This window comes from Pungitius pungitius, chromosome 3, assembly GCF_949316345.1.
Source record: "Pungitius pungitius chromosome 3, fPunPun2.1, whole genome shotgun sequence".
Classification (NCBI taxonomy): Eukaryota; Metazoa; Chordata; class Actinopteri; order Perciformes; family Gasterosteidae; genus Pungitius; species Pungitius pungitius.
Genome location: NC_084902.1, coordinates 4335418 through 4353173, shown reverse-complemented (window position 1 = coordinate 4353173; position 17756 = coordinate 4335418). Strand labels below are relative to the sequence as shown.

At 45.0% G+C, this 17756-nt stretch overlaps 1 long non-coding RNA gene across 1 annotated transcript; it reads right to left on the bottom strand.

The window, feature by feature from the left end:
• Positions 1 to 3824: 3824 nt before the first annotated feature.
• On the bottom strand, positions 3825 to 5455 carry LOC134126974 (uncharacterized). Its single transcript, XR_009955906.1, has 2 exons — positions 5022 to 5455; positions 3825 to 4805 (listed from the first exon to the last, which is right to left on the bottom strand). It is a non-coding gene; the product is annotated as an uncharacterized LOC134126974 (long non-coding RNA).
• Between the last annotated feature and the right edge of the window lie 12301 nt (positions 5456 to 17756).

The window sequence follows — 17756 nt, the reverse complement described above, 5'->3', positions numbered from 1 at the left end:
ACTATTTAAAGATTTATTAAGATTAAGTACTATTGCAACTCTTCTCAGATCCTGTCAGGATGCCGTTTTACATTATATGTAGAGTTTATTAGCAACTAACAAGGAACTACAGGTGGAAATCATTCCTTTAACTCATCATCCCTCAAGGTACTCTTAACGATAAAAAAAAATGTTCTCAGAAAAAGGAACAACTTCCTGTTGCACTGAGGCAGGACAAAGAAACATTTATATTCAAATGTATGACGAATGTGGGTTGGATTGTCTAAACTGCTCATTTAATTACACAGTGATTTTAAAGTTCCCAAACAAGAACATACCCACACCTCATTTCACAGTTTCTCATTGTGGGTGTGGGATATGATGAAACAATTGGAAAACTTCCTGGGGTTAACAGGTTTGACACGAGGTCCATCAACCTTTTCATGGAAGAAGTCATTCAGAGGGTAGTGGCAGATGTTGTGGCAGGTGTAGTTGCTGTATGTGTTGTGATGGTGTTAGTTGTAGCGTTAGTGACATATTAAGGAAGTTAACTTAAAATCTCCAAAAAGTGCTGCATCGAGTACATTTTCATTTTTAACAATGAAGAGGCTTGGTGCTCAGTCAGCATGAAATTTACTATGGCACTTTTAAGGAATGGTCTGGTTTACTCCTGATCTCTGGCTCTGACCCCCCTTGCAGTATTTGGTTGGTTCCTTATTACATGAAAATACGCACCTTCACAATTGAGTCCCCGGCAGATGACTGCATTTGTTTTCAGATGTGTTTGTGTTTGCAGAGATTTAGCCGCCATTCCATTCTCTTACAGGCTTGGAAGCACACTTGGCTAATGAAGGTTGCAGGCAGCCGAGATTTATCTCATCTAAAGCCAAAAGGGCGTATCGGAATGTGCATTCACTTTCAGTGAAGTGAGTAATTCCCTTCCAAGAAAGCTTAAGGTGCAAAGCGTACGGTAAGACAATAGCACTGCAATAAACAAAAGACTACAAACTTTGCAAATTGCATTTCCACCTCTGTATGAAAAACAGATATATGGACAATATATGTAAAGAACCTCCACAAATTAAAGACAAACCTCTTCAGACTATATCTCGAATAACAACACTAGCAAATTGAAGCAATTAAAATTGTACTTATAATGGCTCTTATCTATAACAAGTTGTAAAACGATTCATTTGATAATAATGCACTTTCTCGTCTCTTGTTCTTCTGAGTTTGTATCTCTACGGTTGAAATGCATGCTAAATGACATGTAATGTAATAATGTAATGTAATGTGAGATATATGTATCTTACATTATATATACTGTATATATATACAGTATATTGTGACAACCCACGGGTGCAGGTCCCTAGGAGCATAAATCAGCACCAAGGTCAGGTGACTAAAAGGGGAAACGCCCCGCCCCCCCTGGAGACAACGAGCGGCTCAGCTGCGGCTCATGAGGCTGATGAAGGTTGGCCCCGCTATAAAGGACCAACCATTCCAACAGCCAAGGAGGACTAGACGTGAGTAGAAGCTGGCGGCAGGCCGAGGCCTTCGCTAACACATGTGCGTTAACCTCTAGGGACTTTTCTTCTGTGTTTCCCGCAGTGAGGAGACGAGTGCTGGACCATCGAGCGGGACCGAGGGACCCGAACCCTCAAAAGAGGAAGAACTTGCTTTTGCCTTTTTTTTCGTTTTTCTTTTGTTTGGACGTTTAGAAATAAATCATACCTTTTTTGTGCAACCACTCGTGACTCCAAGCGGATTCTTTTTGCCCAAACCCGTGGATTGCCACAATATTATCTAAGAAATGGGATCATATAACTCCTGTATTAACTTCTCTGCACTGGCTTCCTGTTAAATCAAGAATATAATTTAAGGTACTTCTCCTCACCTACAAGGCACTTGCTGGTGAGGCACCGTCTTATCTTAAAGAGCTTGTTACACCGCACTGCCCTACAAGGCCTCTGCGCTCCGTAGATGCTGGGCTACTTGTGGTTCCTAGAGTTTTAAAAAGTAGGATGGGGGCCAGAGCCTTTAGTTATCAAGCTCCTCTTTTGTGGAACCAGCTCCCACTTTCAGTCCGGGGGGCAGACTCGGTCAGTTCATTTAAGATAAAGCTTAAAACGTTCCTCTTTGATATTGCTTATAGTTAGGGCTGGCTCAGGTTAGCCTGGACCAGCCCTTAGTTAAGCTGCTTTAGGCTTAGACTGCCGGGGTACTTCTTAGGACACACCGAGCCCCTCTCTCACTCACTCTCTCCCACAATCATCCATGTTTTATTAATGTACATCACTAAATAAGCTTCTTTCCTGGAGTTCTTTGTGCTTTCTCGCCTAGCAGGTCTCCGTGGATCATAGTTTCGTGCGGACCCCGGTTCTGACTCCTGGCATGGCTCTGCTGACACCTGCTGCTGCCATCATCATTATTTAAATATGATTCATATTACTGTCATCATAAACCAACATCTTTCTGTTCTCCCTCCCCACAGAAGCCTCTGTGGATGGTGGTCCTATCTGATGGTGGCTGTCCCTGCAGTGGTCCTGCCGTACACCTGTTCTGCTACTTGCAATTACTCGTATCATTTCTGTTAGAGAAATTGAGTGTATTGTACATCTTTTACATTGTTGACTCTGTACAAATGACATCCATTGCAGTCTGTCCATCCCGGAAGAGGGATCCCTCCTCTGACGTTCTCCCTAAGGTTTCTTCCCTTTTCTACAGTATGTAGATGAAATAATCTTCCCTCTCTCACACCCTTTGGCACTTTCACTGCCAAAGAAGGTGTGCCAATTAAGAGTGGTGCCACCAGTCTTTATAACTAATTATTACTCAAATTAAATGCAACCTTATACAGCATACAGCTCTGGCGACACTAATGAAATAATTTATTGGTTTATATTAACTTTACATTTACATCCATTAATGAATAAATAATGATAAATACAGATATCACAATTTATTGCGGGCGCAGACCGAGCAAGCCTCCACGTACTCCCGGACCTCCGGCTCCATAGATGGCCACCAGAACCTCCGGGAGATGGTGAACATAGTCCATCTGACTCCCGGATGACAGAAAAGCAGAAAAGCAGTGAGCCCAGTGGATCACCTGTGAGCGCAGATTGGCGGGGACATACACCTTATCTTCAGGGCACCCACTAGGTCTTGGAGTTACCCACCCTGGTAGACCGCCTGGCTGGGCAGACAACAATGTGTCCCATCTCACCACAGTAAAAACATCGACCCTCCTGCTGTCGCCGCTGTCACTCCTCCCATGAGAGTCGTGCGCGCCACACTTTCCTGGGCTCCTCTCCTATGGGCGCAGGGGACTGCGAACGTGTCCCAGATGATGATGGGCTCTCCAGAGCGAGGGCTATGGGAAACCTCCCCATGTCCGCCAGTCTTCTCCGTGCTGACTGTTGAAGCTCACGTAGCCTGATGTCGGTTCTAATGGCAAGCGTGATCAGGGAATCCAGGTCGGAAGGAAGATCCAGAGGAACCAACAGAATCCGGTGCCATATTGGTATCAGTTCTCGGTATATACAAACAACACAACGCCTCGGGATCAATTATTATTACTCTGACCCCCTGTCACGGTTTGGGTCTGCTCTCTGTCTTATTTTGTAAGTTTCATGTCTTTTGTGTTCCTGGGGAACTTCACTTCCTGCCTTGTCCCGTGATTGCCTGATTGTTCCCACCTGTGTCCAATCACCTGCACCTCCCTTGTGTATTTAAGCCCTGTGTGCCAATTGTCCTTGGTCGCGTCATTGTATCACGTCAGTCGTCGTTGGAGCACGTCTTCTATTAGTTTAAGAATAAAGAGCACTTTGTGTGGAAACCTCTGCGTTTGCGCTATACTCAGTGTTTATTGGACAAATGGCAGATAGGTACAGAACATACATACAATACAGAACAACTAAAAATAATGCAAAGAAAAACTTGCCAGGTATATTTGCTGTATTTTATTGCTTCATTGTTTCATAATGATGATTGAATTAAATTCAGAGTAAGATCACATGAATATAATTACAATATGCCACGTTTGTGTCATAATGTAAGACCAATCCATTCACCAATGGCTAAACATAAACGAAAGAGAAAGCACCCAATGTGATTATACACACAACAATGAAGTTAAGAAAATAATGTGATATTTAACCACTATTACATTTCTCACATCCAAAAACATTGAAGAAACAGAGTAAATTGAACATTTAACAGAATTTGATTATATCAGGGTTGGGGTATTGCCCATTTCTTCTTCTACTACATTGGCCTCCATCATCTGTAGTAGAACTTTGGTTAATACAAACATTTATTCTTGGCTTGTACATAGACCAAATTTGCTGGGCATTGCATGACGTAGGTTAGTCCAGCTACACAGCTGAGAAAAGAATGTTTGTCTTGAGGGTTGGTGTACTGCCCATCTGGTTTTCCAATGCAGTCGTTTGCATTGTTGACTGGACTATCGGGATAGGCACACACCTGAATGGCTGAGTTATAGACCAAATTTGCTGGGCATTGTCTAAGAAATGCTTTTCCAGCTACACAGTAGAAGAAAGAATGTTGGTCACTAGGGTTGGGGTATTGCCCATCGCGTTTTCCAACGCAGGAGAATGCAAATTTGGGATAGACACAAACATTAATGGATGGGTCAAAGATCAAATTTGCTGCGCATTGTTGGAGGTATACATTTCCAGCTACACAGTAGAAGAAAGAATGTTGGTCACTAGGGTTGGGGTACAGCCCATCGGGTTTTCCAACGCAGGAGAATGCATTGTTGGTGTATCCAGGAACAGGGGTTGCTTCAATGCCAGGTAAACCTAAAACAGTTATTGTTACACACGTGTTAGAAGCTCTTAAGAAAGGGAGATAACACTAATGTATACATTAATAAAAAATTGGTTACATTAAAGAGGTTTACATTGAATCATACACTGAAAACCACTTCCCCATCCTGGTTTTCCAACAATTGTTGAGTACTTCATTCATCTAACAGTGAGACTGTTGATAGTGAACTATACATGTTATAAACTTACCCAAGCAGGCGATGATCAAACAGAGAGCTGGAAATTGACACACTTGTTAGTATGGCGTTTAAACTAAGCTTAAGAGGAGCATGTGACTAGAAGAAGTTCAACATACAATGGGGCTTCTTTTGCTTTTCTGACTCAACCTTAACATACTCAATCTCGCCAAGCAGCCCTGTGAAGCTGGTTATTGACTTTGTAAATCAAACATGGGTTTCCAAATCTGATTATGAGCCTGTTCACTTAAAACGGGAAGTGTTTACAGCATCTGACCGATCACAAACATGGAAAAGTCTGGAATCAGCAGAGCGCTGCAATCTACAAACCAAGAATGAACTGGAACAAACAAGAAGGTGAACAAGTATTTCAGGCTGAAAGCAACACTGTTTTAACAGATCTACAGTATCAGTGCTTCATAAATTACTATATAATTACACTCAGATCTCTCATGCTCTAGATGAAGAAGTGATTTAATTTATACATTCTTAGTTACGTGCAGGCTGTCTTTTTTGCATGTGTCTGTTTAAACTGTGTTCATTTCAGACGGAATTAAGACTTTTTTTAATTGTGTAATATTCATGTACCAGATACTTAGGATTGCTCTCCTGTGAGCTGATATCTCCTCTCTAGCATCACCTGTTGTGCAGTAGGTTAGGTGTTGAGCATACGTAACCATGGCATTCTATCCAGCTAAAAAGTGTATTTGTCATGTACCGGAAAACCCAAATTAAACTATAACATCTTAGGGCCAGCCCAAATTTTGCGCCCCTCAGCTCAGTCCTCCCAACATTAATCAAAGCAAATAAAAAAATGAACAAAGGTATTCTCCCTTTCATCTGCTGGTCTGCAGTATTATAATTTCTTTTGCCTTTTTTTGGCAAGGTTATTCAAATAATACTCTCGGATGTTTGTATAGTCAACAAATTACATTGGACTTGAATGGAATTTTGTTTAAGGAGTTATTTTATATTCTTTATAATTAACACTTTGTTGTTTTAATAACCAAGTGGGAAGAACTTTGATGATTGATTTGATATTTCAGTCTATAACAAATTATACAATGTCCCACTAGTCACACTTCTGCCTAATTATGAATTATTATTTCATAATCAATATTTCATAACCATTCATAATAGGATTACTAATGCCACCAGTTTTGCATTATTTCATTTAAGGGGAAATTTGGGGATTGTACGGGTTGAGCTAAGTGTTGTTAAAATCAATCATATTATAATGTCACATTGTAAGTTGTTAATTGCCTTATTGCCTGCACAAAATAAATATTTGTACTTAGGTACGAGAGAGAAGAGATACTCGTCAAATACAAAACAATAAATAAATCGATGACGGGGGAATCTCAAACCTCAGGGGATACTTCATGGTAGCTAAAATTAGACCAATAATTTACTGGTGTACCAACGATTATTAAGCAATGTGGAAACATCTAGAACTTTATGTAGAAGAAAGGGAAATACAAAGCTTTATTGGAGATAGAATTATGGCAAAACATCTACTTAAACAGATGGACGTTGTCACCTGATTTACATTAGAGCTGTAGTTTAAAATAATAAGGAAAAACTGATTAGAGGAGGAGCTTGGGCTCCTACGATGGATAGACTACAATACACATTTTATTCCAGGTAATCTTGATCAGAGGTTTAAACAATGGATCTCATATGGAATAACAGCAAAATGCACAGTTATCAAAGATGGAAGCTTCCAGGAGCTGAAATATAAACGCACACTAAATAACCAGGACCACTTCAGATATCTACAATGAAGGGATTTTGTTTTAAATAAAGCAGAAAATTAAACAGGGTAGCAATGGAATAATTACAACCATAATGGGAGTTTACAACTCAAAGAAAAACAGAATTATATCAACCCTATGTCAACATCTGATGGAAAATCTATGTAAAACTAAAATGGGAAGGGTTAGGGTTAGGGTTATTGGAGTGAATAACACAAAGGATGAATGGTTAAATATTTGGAGGACACAACAATCCTCAACATCTTTGTTAATGTGGAGGGAACACTGTTGGAAAAATGTAATAAGATTATTTATTACCTCCCATATTACAAACAAGTGTTCGTTTATCACTCAACCACATTGGAGGAATTGTGGGGCAGTAAATGTAATTTATTGTATTTTGGCTTTGTCCAGAAAGTATAGAATTCTGGAAAATTGTTCAGAATCCTGGGCTATTAAGTCATGTATGTTTCTCTACATTTGTCCAGCACTGGATCTTTATGCTATATGTCACTTTAGGCTGTTATGGTAGTGGTACCTGTCATGAGACAGACACACCAGTCACAGTACTATTTAAAGATTTATTAAGATTAAGTACTATTGCAACTCTTCTCAGATCCTGTCAGGATGTCGTTTTACATTATTTGTAGAGTTTATTAGCAACTAACAAGGAACTACAGGTGGAAATCATTCCTTTAACTCATCATCCCTCAAGGTACTCTTAACGATAAAAAAAAAACTGTTCTCAGAAAAAGGAACAACTTCCTGTTGCACTGAGGCAGGACAAAGAAACATTTATATTCAAATGTGTGACGAATGTGGGTTGGATTGTCTAAACTGCTCATTTAATTACACAGTGATTTAAAAGTTCCCAAACAAGAACATACCCACACCTCATTTCAAGCCGTTTGTTTTCCTCGTTTAAGAGAGATTTTAGTTTGTTAACTTTCGTCAGAAACGCTGATAGCTCATAGCCGTTTGTTTGTTTTTTCACGACGCGAATAAAGACGCCAAACCCTCTGCATCTGAGTCCTCATTTTAATCTGGTCCTGACAGAACACTCAGGCCAGTATGGACTCAGCAGAGGCAGAACAGATGGCGGCAGCCCTGGGTGCCCAAGATGCCCGTCTTTCCCGTCAGGAGGAATTCCAGACGTCACTGGCTTCCCACATAAGCCTACTCTCATCCCAAATTCAGGGTCTGCGTGACCTTTTCGTCCAGGACACCACAGCCCCCAGGGCCTCGACAGTAGAGGCTGCTCCTCCCCCAACAGCGGTTGTCCATGGGTCTGGAGGGAGGTTAGCCCCCCCTGAGAAATTTGCGGGGGAGCAGGGACTATGCAAAACCTTTCTCATTGACTGTTCCATTCATTTTGAACTGACTCCTCATGCTTTCCCCACCGAAAGATCCAAGGTAGCATTTATGATGACACACCTGACCGGCAGGGCCAAAGCATGGGCCTCGGCAGAGTGGGCTCGTGACTCCCCACTCTGCTTTTCCCTCACCGACTTTAAAGCAGCCTTACAGAGGGTTTTTGACCCAGTGTCGACCGACCGCGAAAAGGCTCAGGAGCTGAGCAGGTTGAGGCAAGGCGACAGCTCTGTCTGTGACTACGTCATAAACTTCCGCACCTTGGCTGCAGAGAGCGGGTGGAACTCCACCGCCTTGTACGATGTGTTCCTGAAGGGGCTGGCTGCCCCTGTTCAAGACCTCCTGGTGCCTTTGGATCTACCCCCAGATTTAGACTCTCTAATCGCACTTGCCATCCGGACGGATAACCGGCTCCGCCAACTCAGACGAGAGCGGAGCAACAGCTCTGCTACGGCTGAGGGATACCCACGCACCCGTGCACCAGGCGGGCCAGACCCCCAACGCGCTCCGCCCGACCAACCGGGGCCTTTCACCACAGAAGAAGGGGGGGAACCTATGCAGCTGGGGAGGGCCCGGCTGACCACGGGAGAGCGACTGCGACGACAGCAAGAAGGGCGGTGCTTTTATTGCGGGGATTTGGGCCATCTTGTTGCGGGCTGTCCAGCCAGGAGACCCACAGTGGTGAGACAACTCGCTGCTCCAGGCTCTGCTTCCCGAACCCTCACAGCAGTCAAGGTAATGCACCACACCACCACAGAACTTGAGGCGCTATTAGACTCGGGGGCTGACGCGAGCTTGTTGGACTGGGGACTAGCGGAGAGACTCGGTATCAAGTCCGAACAAACGCGCCCGCAGTGTTCCAAGCCATGATTAATGATGTCCTAAGGGACTTTATAGACCATTTCGTGTATGTGTACCTGGATGATATCCTCATTTACTCACCTGACCTTGACACCCATAGAGAGCACGTAACCAGAGTACTTCAAAGACTGTTGGAGAACAGACTCTACGTCAAAGCAGAAAAAAGTGTATTTCATGCCGACACCATCTCCTTCCTGGGCTTCATTGTAGCCCCTGGAAGGGTGCAGATGGATCCGGCAAAAATTAGCGCTGTGGCAGAATGGCCCACACCTGATAGCCGTAAAAGGGTTCAGCAATTCCTCGGCTTTGCTAACTTTTACAGACGGTTCATCAGAGGCTTTAGCGCAATAGCTGCCCCTCTCCATGCTCTTACCTCCTCAAAGGTGCAGTTCCAATGGTCTCCACAGGCGGAGACAGCCTTCCAGAACCTCAAGCGTCTTTTCACCTCGGCCCCCATTCTCACCATGCCAGACCCCCGGCGACAGTTTGTGGTCGAGGTAGACGCCTCCAATGAAGGGATCGGGGCAGTCCTCTCACAGCGGTCGGAGCAGGATGGTAAAATGCATCCCTGCGCCTTCCTGTCACAGCGGCTGTCCAAAGCAGAACGCAATTATGATGTTGGTAACCGGGAACTGCTGGCGGTCAAGGTGGCCCTGGAGGAGTGGCGACACTGGCTTGAGGGGGCTAACCACCCATTCATTGTCTGGACTGATCACAAGAACCTTGAATACATTAAAAAAGCCAAAAGACTGAATTCTCGCCAGGCCAGGTGGGCGCTTTTCTTTAACCGGTTTTCTTTTTCCCTTTCCTACAGGCCGGGGTCCCGCAACGTCAAGCCCGACGCCTTGTCTCGACTCTTCGACCCCGAGCCTGTTGCCAAAGAACCAGAAACCATCCTTCCACTAACCTGTGTGGTTGGAGCAGTGACTTGGCAGATAGAAAATGAGGTAAAGCAGGCTAATGGTGAGACCCCACCACCTAGTGGGTGCCCCGCAACTCGGTTGTTTGTTCCGGTTGAGTTACGCCCACAGGTGATCCACTGGGCCCACACCTCACTGCTTTCTTGCCATCCGGGAGTTCGGAGGACGATGTTCGTCATCTCCCGGAGATTCTGGTGGCCAGCCATGGAGCCGGAGGTCCGGGAGTATGTTGAGGCATGTTCGGTCTGCGCCCGAAACAAGACTTCTTCTACGTCACGCATGGGACTCTTACAGCCACTACCCATCCCCTCCAGACCGTGGTCAGACATCTCTATGGACTTTGTCACGGGGCTCCCGGTTTCACAAGGTAACACCACTGTCCTCACAGTTGTGGATAGATTTTCTAAGATGGCTAGATTCATTGCTCTGCCAAAACTACCCTCCGCCAAGAAAACGGCGGAGGTAATGATGAACAATGTTTTTAAGATCCACGGCTTCCCCAAGGACATAGTTTCGGACCGGGGGCCCCAATTTGTTTCCCGGTTCTGGAGGGCCTTTTGTCGGCTCATCGGAGCGAAGGCCAGCCTGACCTCGGGATATCACCCAGAGGCCAACGGCCAGACCGAACGCCTCAACCAGCAACTGGAAACCAGCCTCCGGTGTCTGGTGGCCCAGGATCCCTCAACATGGAGCAAGAACCTGGTCTGGGCCGAGTATGCCCACAATTCATTGCCTACCTCAGCCACTAGTTTCCCACCATTTCAATGTGTGTTTGGTTACCTGCCCCCCGTGTTTGCAGACAATGAACCGGAGGTGTCTGTGCCCTCCGCCCTTGCAATGATTCGTCGCTGCCGTCGCATCTGGGCAGCCGCCCGGCAGGTGCTGATTCGCCAAAGGGACAGAGTAAAGAAGGCTGCAGACCGCAAGAGACGACCCGCCCCTGCCTACCAGCAAGGTCAGAAAGTGTGGTTGTCAGCTAAGAACCTCAACCTCAAGGTGCCTTCAAGGAAGCTGGCGCCACGGTTCGTGGGCCCGTTCCCCATCACTAAGACCATCGGCCCTGTGGCGGTCCGTCTTCACCTGCCTCGATCCCTTCGTGCTCACCCCACCTTCCACGTCAGCCAGGTCAAGCCTGCGAAAGAGAGCCCGATGGTCCCTGCTGCTGCACCCCCGCCACAACCAGAAGTTATAGACGGCGGTCCGGTGTATAAGGTCAAGCAGTTGTTGGCGGTACGCACTCGGGGCCGGGGTAGACAGTACCTAGTAGACTGGGAAGGATATGGTCCGGAGGCGAGACAGTGGATCCCATCGCGTTTCATTGTAGACCCTAACCTCATAAAGGATTTTCATAGGGACCACCCTGAACAGCCTGGGCCGTCAGGAGTCGGCCCTAGAAGGGGGGGTACTGTCACAGGGTGAGGTCAAGTTGGGTTTTTGTCGGCATGTTTTGGTCTTGTCATTTCCGTTTTATTTTGAAAGTAGTAACCTTCCTCTCGTTTCAGGTCACTTGCCCTTCCTCATGTCACCAGTCCAATCGTCTCCCCTGATTCCTGATTGTGTCCACCTGTTTCCCATTACCCTCATGTGTCTTATAGTCTGCGTCTCCCTTTGTCTTGTGCCTGAGTGTACCACCGTGCGTTCACCCAAGCCTCGCCACAGCCACAGGATTTGTTTATACCATTGCCTTGTCTCGGAATGATTACCCCTTTTGTTTTTTTCCTCTGAGTAAGAGTGACCTTTTGTTTGAGCTTCTTAGATTTAGTTTTAGCGCGCTTTCGAAGCCGTTTGTTTTCCTCGTTTAAGAGAGATTTTAGTTTGTTAACTTTCGTCAGAAACGCTGATAGCTCATAGCCGTTTGTTTGTTTTTTCACGACGCGAATAAAGACGCCAAACCCTCTGCATCTGAGTCCTCATTTTAATCTGGTCCTGACAAAGAACCTCTACAAATTAAAGACAAACCTCTTCAGACTATATCTCGAATAACAACACTAGCAAATTGAAGCAATTAAAATTGTACTTATAATGGCTCTTATCTATAACAAGTTGTAAAACGATTCATTTGATAATAATGCACTTTCTCGTCTCTTGTTCTTCTGAGTTTGTATCTCTACGGTTGAAATGCATGCTAAATGACATGTAATGTAATAATGTAATGTAATGTTATATATGTATCTTACATTATATATATATATATATATATTATCACATGTTTGGTGTGTTAAATTAGGTGAGTTTTCTTGTTGAAATAAGGATCAACATGGAGCTAGAGATGGGTATCGTTTGGACTTTTTCTGAACGATGGCACGGAAAGTTGGTGGTAGGCTATCGTCAGCTGCTGCGAGGACGGTGTCATCACAGTGTGTCACAGAAATCCACTAGTTGCTTCTGCATTGATAATTGCTCATACGCCTCACGGTGTTGTGTCGCATAGCATGTCGGATCTATTATAATGTATTCAGCACAAGGCCCGCTTGCATTTTGCCGGCCTGGTATGGCCTGGTTTACTCCTGGGTCCTGTTCCTTGTACGTGGTTCAACTAAGTCGATCAAATGTCCCATTATCCAGCTCAAGTTAACCAGATGATTGAAATCAGGCTATCTCAGATCACCGAAGGTGGATCCGCGCTCAAACTGTTTCGTTAGTTTGAACCAGATGTCAGTCATCAGGATAATCGCGCGTGCGATTACGTCAGAAGGCGGAAGGCATTTATGAGGATATACTGTATGTACTGTATCAGCTTATGTATAATATGCATGTGTAGATGTAGATGACCATATAGAGGAGTTTTATTATGTGTGTGTGAATCCGTGTATGGGCCAATCAGTATATATCTATCAGTCATAATCAGATATTTGATCAATTGAAGCAGTGAAACGTGGAACATCCAGAAGATTATTAAGCGACAAATAAACCAACAGAACTTTACATAGACATCATGCAGCTGTTCTCTGCATCCAGAAGATTATTAAGCGACAAATAAACCAACAGAACTTTACATAGACATCATGCAGCTGTTCTCTGCATCGCAACACTGTAAAGACATGGACAGTATGAGAGACAGTATGAGACACGAAAGAGTACAGGTCGAGAAAATCTTCTTGAAAATAAATGATTCCTGTCTTCATCATCTAAAGCGCTCGTACAAGACGTCATCGCGATCTAAAAGCGGTTCTTTGTGATCTCGGAGAACTGTCTCCTATAAAATACTCCTGGACTTTGTGGTAATTGTATTGGGGGGGGGGGGGGTTGTGGTGGCGACAGTCACAACTACTAAATATTGTGTCATTCAAATGTAAAAGGAATGTTGGCCATCAGGGTTTTTTCTAATGCTCATGGCTTTGTCAAGCACTGGATTTTCTGATATATATATGTCACTTTAAGCTGTTATGGTAGTGGTACCTCTTATGAGCGACATAGCAATTGTAGTACTATTGCGGTGCAGCCCTGTTACTCTCTGTCAGGATGTCATTTTACATTATTTGTAGAGTCTATTAGCAACAAACAAGGAACTACAGGTGAAAATCATTCTTTTAACAATGTTCAATTTAAATTCATAAGGGATGTGGGTTGGATTGTCTTTTGAAAATGAAGAACTGCACATTTAATTACAGTGATTTAAAAGTTCCCAAACAACACACACACCTCATTTCAATAGTTAACTATGACTGTGGGCTTTCTGATTGAAAAAGTTGTAAAACTTCCTGTACTTAACAGGTTTGACATGAGGACCACCAACCTTTTCATAAAAGCAGTCATTCATAGTGTAGTGGCGGATGTTGTGGTAGGTGTAGTTGCTGTATGTGTTGTGATGGTGTTAGTCGTGGTGGCAGTGTGTTCCGTCCGGAATAATAATGGCAATTGCAGTATTTTTTAAATTCCACATTTGTTTTGTAGTGTTGGATGTGGGCTACTCTAGCCCTCTCCTCTTCTGCGTCCTTTGACTATAGAGTCAAGTGGAGGTTGGCTGTAGTAGATGGTGACTATGAGGTTATTTAGAGAAGGTAGTGGTTGACGATGAGGTAGAAGGAGTTTTGACAGTTATAATTGTGGTGGTGTGAAATACATTGTATTATAAACATTAAACAGTATGATAATAGAATCATGTAGTCATGGCTGCAGTAGGACAACATAGTTCCTCCTGGTGGTTGTTGGTGTGCACTGCAGCTAGGCCAGTGCGGCACATACAGTATGTAGATGAAATAATCTTCCCTCTCTCACACCCTTTGGCACTTTCACTGACAAAGCAGGTGTGCCAATTAAGAGTGGTGCCAGCATTCTTATTATTACTCAAATTAAATGCAACCTTATACAGCAGAAAGCTCTGGCGACACTAATAAAATAATTTATTGGTTTATATTAACTTTACATTTACATCCATTAATGAATGAATAATAATAAATACAGATATCACAATTTATTGCGGGCGCAGACCGAGCAAGCCTCCGCGTACTCCCGGACCTCCGGCTCCATAGATGGCCACCAGAACATCTGGGAGATGGTGAACATAGTCCGCCTGACTCCCGGATGACAGAAAAGCGGTGAGCCCAGTGGATCACCTGTGAGCGCAGATTGGCGGGACATACAGCTTATCTTCAGGGCACCCACTAGGTGGCAGGGCTACACCAGCTGAACTGCTTCCTCTATTTGCCAGGTTACCGCTCCAACCACACAGGACAGTGGAAGGAGGAGTTCGGGCACCTTGGCTGCAGGCTCGGGGTCGAAGAGTCAAGAGAGGACATCCGGCTGAAAGTTCCGGGACCCCGGCCTGTAAGAGAGGGAAAAAGAGAAGCGGTTAAAAAACAGCGCCCACCTGGCCTGGCGAGAATTAAGTCGCTTAGCTTGACGCATGTACTCTATGTTCTTGTGATCCGTACACACAAGAAACGGCTGGCTGGCCCCCTCTAACCAATGACGCTATTCTTCTAAAGCAGTGTTTCTCAACTGGTGGGTCGCTTGTCATTAAGGGGTAAAGGTGGGTCCCGGAGCCAGACAAGTTGAGAACCACTGTTCTAAAGCCACCTTGACTGCCAGAAGTTTCCTGTTTCCGACATCATAATTTCGCTCCGCCTTCGACAGCCGTCGAGATAAGTAAGCCCATGGGTGCACCTTACTGTCCGGCTGCGATCTGAGAGAGGACAGCCCAGATCCCTTCGTTGGAGGCGTCCAACTCCACCACAAACTGCCGCTGCGGTTCCGGCATGGTGAGGATCGGAGCGGTGGTGACGTGGCGTTTAAGGTCCTGAAAAGGCACCTCCGCCTCTGGAGACCAAAGAAAATGCACCTTGGAAGACGTTAATACATTTAGCGGAGCAGCTATAGCGCTGAAGCCCCTGATGAACCGCCTATAGAAGTTAGCAAATCCGAGGAACTGCTGAATTAGTGAGTTCGAAGGGCATGACCAAAAACTCATAGTGGCCGCTAGGGGTCTTCCATTCATCTCCCTCCTTTATCCTGACCAAATGATAGGCATTACGTAAGTCGGTGAATATCTTGGCCTGCCGCAGTTGATCAAAAACAGACGACATGAGGGGTAGGGGGTAACGATTCTTAATCGTAATATCATTTAGTTGGCGGTAGTCTATGCACGGCCTTAAGGAACCATCCTTCTTTCCTACAAAAAAGAATCCGGGCCCTGCTGAAGACAAGGAGGGACGGATGAGCCCTTCCTTAAGTGACGAGTCTATGTAGTACCTCATGGCCTCCCTCTCTGGTCCCGAGGTGGAATACAGGCACCCCTTAAGGGATAGTGTAACCGGGAATGAGATCAATGGCGCAGTCGTAAGGACAATGCGGAGGGAGTGACAGCACCTTAGACTTGTTGAACACCTCCTGAAGGTGATGATAGCATGACGGGACGGAGCTTAAGTCGGGACATTCGGGGTCTGCAGGGGAATCAGCAGAAACAATGTCAAGCATGGTTTCCTCTCTCGAGTCAATACAACGATTCTCACAGTTCTCTCCCCAGCCCATAATCTCCCCAGATCTCCAATTGATGTGGGGGTTGTGGCGAAGCAGCCATGGAAATCCTAAGATCAAGGCATGACCAGAGGACTCAAACAAAAAAAACGTAATGTATTCCTGATGGTCCTGAAGGTGCAGTTCTACCGGCTCTGTGACGTGAGTGATGGTAAACAAGTCATTCTCATTAAGATCCTGTGCTTTGATGGTTCTCTCTAAACGTTCAGTCCTCAGCCCGAGCCTCTTGGCTAACCCCCAGTCCAAAAAGCTCTCGTCAGCCCCCGAGTCCATGAGCACTCTAATTTATTTAGTATCAGCGTGGTGTGTTACCGTAACGTTTGTGAGGCTTCTGGGGAGCAGGCGTGAGGTCTTGGAGTTACCCACCCTGGTAGACCGCCTGGCTGGGCAGACAACAACAATGTGTCCCATCTCACCACAGTAAAAACATCGACCCTCCTGCTGTCGCTGCTGTCACTCCGCCCAAGAGAGTCGTGCGCGCCCCACTTGCCTGGGCTCCTCTCCAATGGGCGCGGGGGACTGCGAACGTGTCCCCGATGATGATGGGCTCTCCGGAGCGAGGGCAATGGGAAACCTCCCCATGTCCGCCGGTCTTCCCCGTGCTGACTGTTGAAGCTCACGTAGCCTGATGTCGGTTCTAATGAAAAGCGTGATCAGGGAATCCAGGTCGGGAGGAAGATCCAGAGGAACCAACAGCTCTCGAATGGGAGCAGCTAAATAAACCCTTCAGAAAAACGTCAAATAGGGCGGTGGAGTTCCATCCACTCTCCGCCTCCAGGGTGCGAAAGAGGATGGCATAGTCACATACTGTGTTGGTGCCATGCTTAATCCCACTCAGCTCCCGGGCCTTAGCACGGTCGGATGAGACCGGGTCAGAAGTTATCTGGCGAGCTGCCCTAAAATCTGCCAATGAGCTGCAGAGGGGAGACTCACGCGCCCACTCGGCTGTAGCTAATGCTCGAGCTCTCCCCGTCAGGAGGGAGATGAAGGCGATCTTAGATCTGTCTTTTTGGAAAAGCATGTGACGCGTGTTCAAAATGGATCGCTAATGACACAAGTTTTTCATTTTGTTATTTGAGGGGACATTTGGGGATTGTATGGGTTGAGCTAAGTGTTGTTAAAATTAATCATATAATAATGCCACATTGAGAGTTGTTAATTGCCTTATTGCCTGCGCAAAAATAAATATTTATACTTAGGGATGAGAGAAAATAGATACCATTCTATTTTAAATATAAGACAATGGCACTACAATAAACAAAAGACTACAAACTTTACAAATTGCATTTCCACCTTCGGTATGAATAACAGATTCATGCACAATATATGTAGAGAACCTTTACTTATCTTCCGCCGCGAACTAAGACACACCTCTTCCGACTTGTATCTGTTTGTATCTGTAGGGGTGAAATGTACTTATTGTAGGTGGCTTTGGATAAAAGCGTCAGCTAAATGACATGTAATGTTATAATGTAATGTAAGATATATGTGGCATTATCACATGATGTCAGGTGTGTTAAACTATAAGTTACACAACCAGACCTAGGCGAGTTTCCTTGTTGAAAAAGGAACAGCATGGAGCTAGAGATGGGTATCGTTTGGGTTTTTTCCCTACACCGCTGCTAAACCCGTACTTTTAAAACGTTTCCGGTGCCTAAATCAATAAAAAAAGTACAAAACAATGATTAAAACAAAAAAAGGCTTTTTTTTAATGGCACGGCAAATTGCCGGTAGGCTATGGTCACGCCTCTATCGCTCTGTCAATCCAACACTGTTTCACGATGGAATATCTCAACAACTCTGTGTTGCATTGACTGCCATGCAAGTACAATATAAACACATCTTTTCCTGTAGCCCCACCAAACC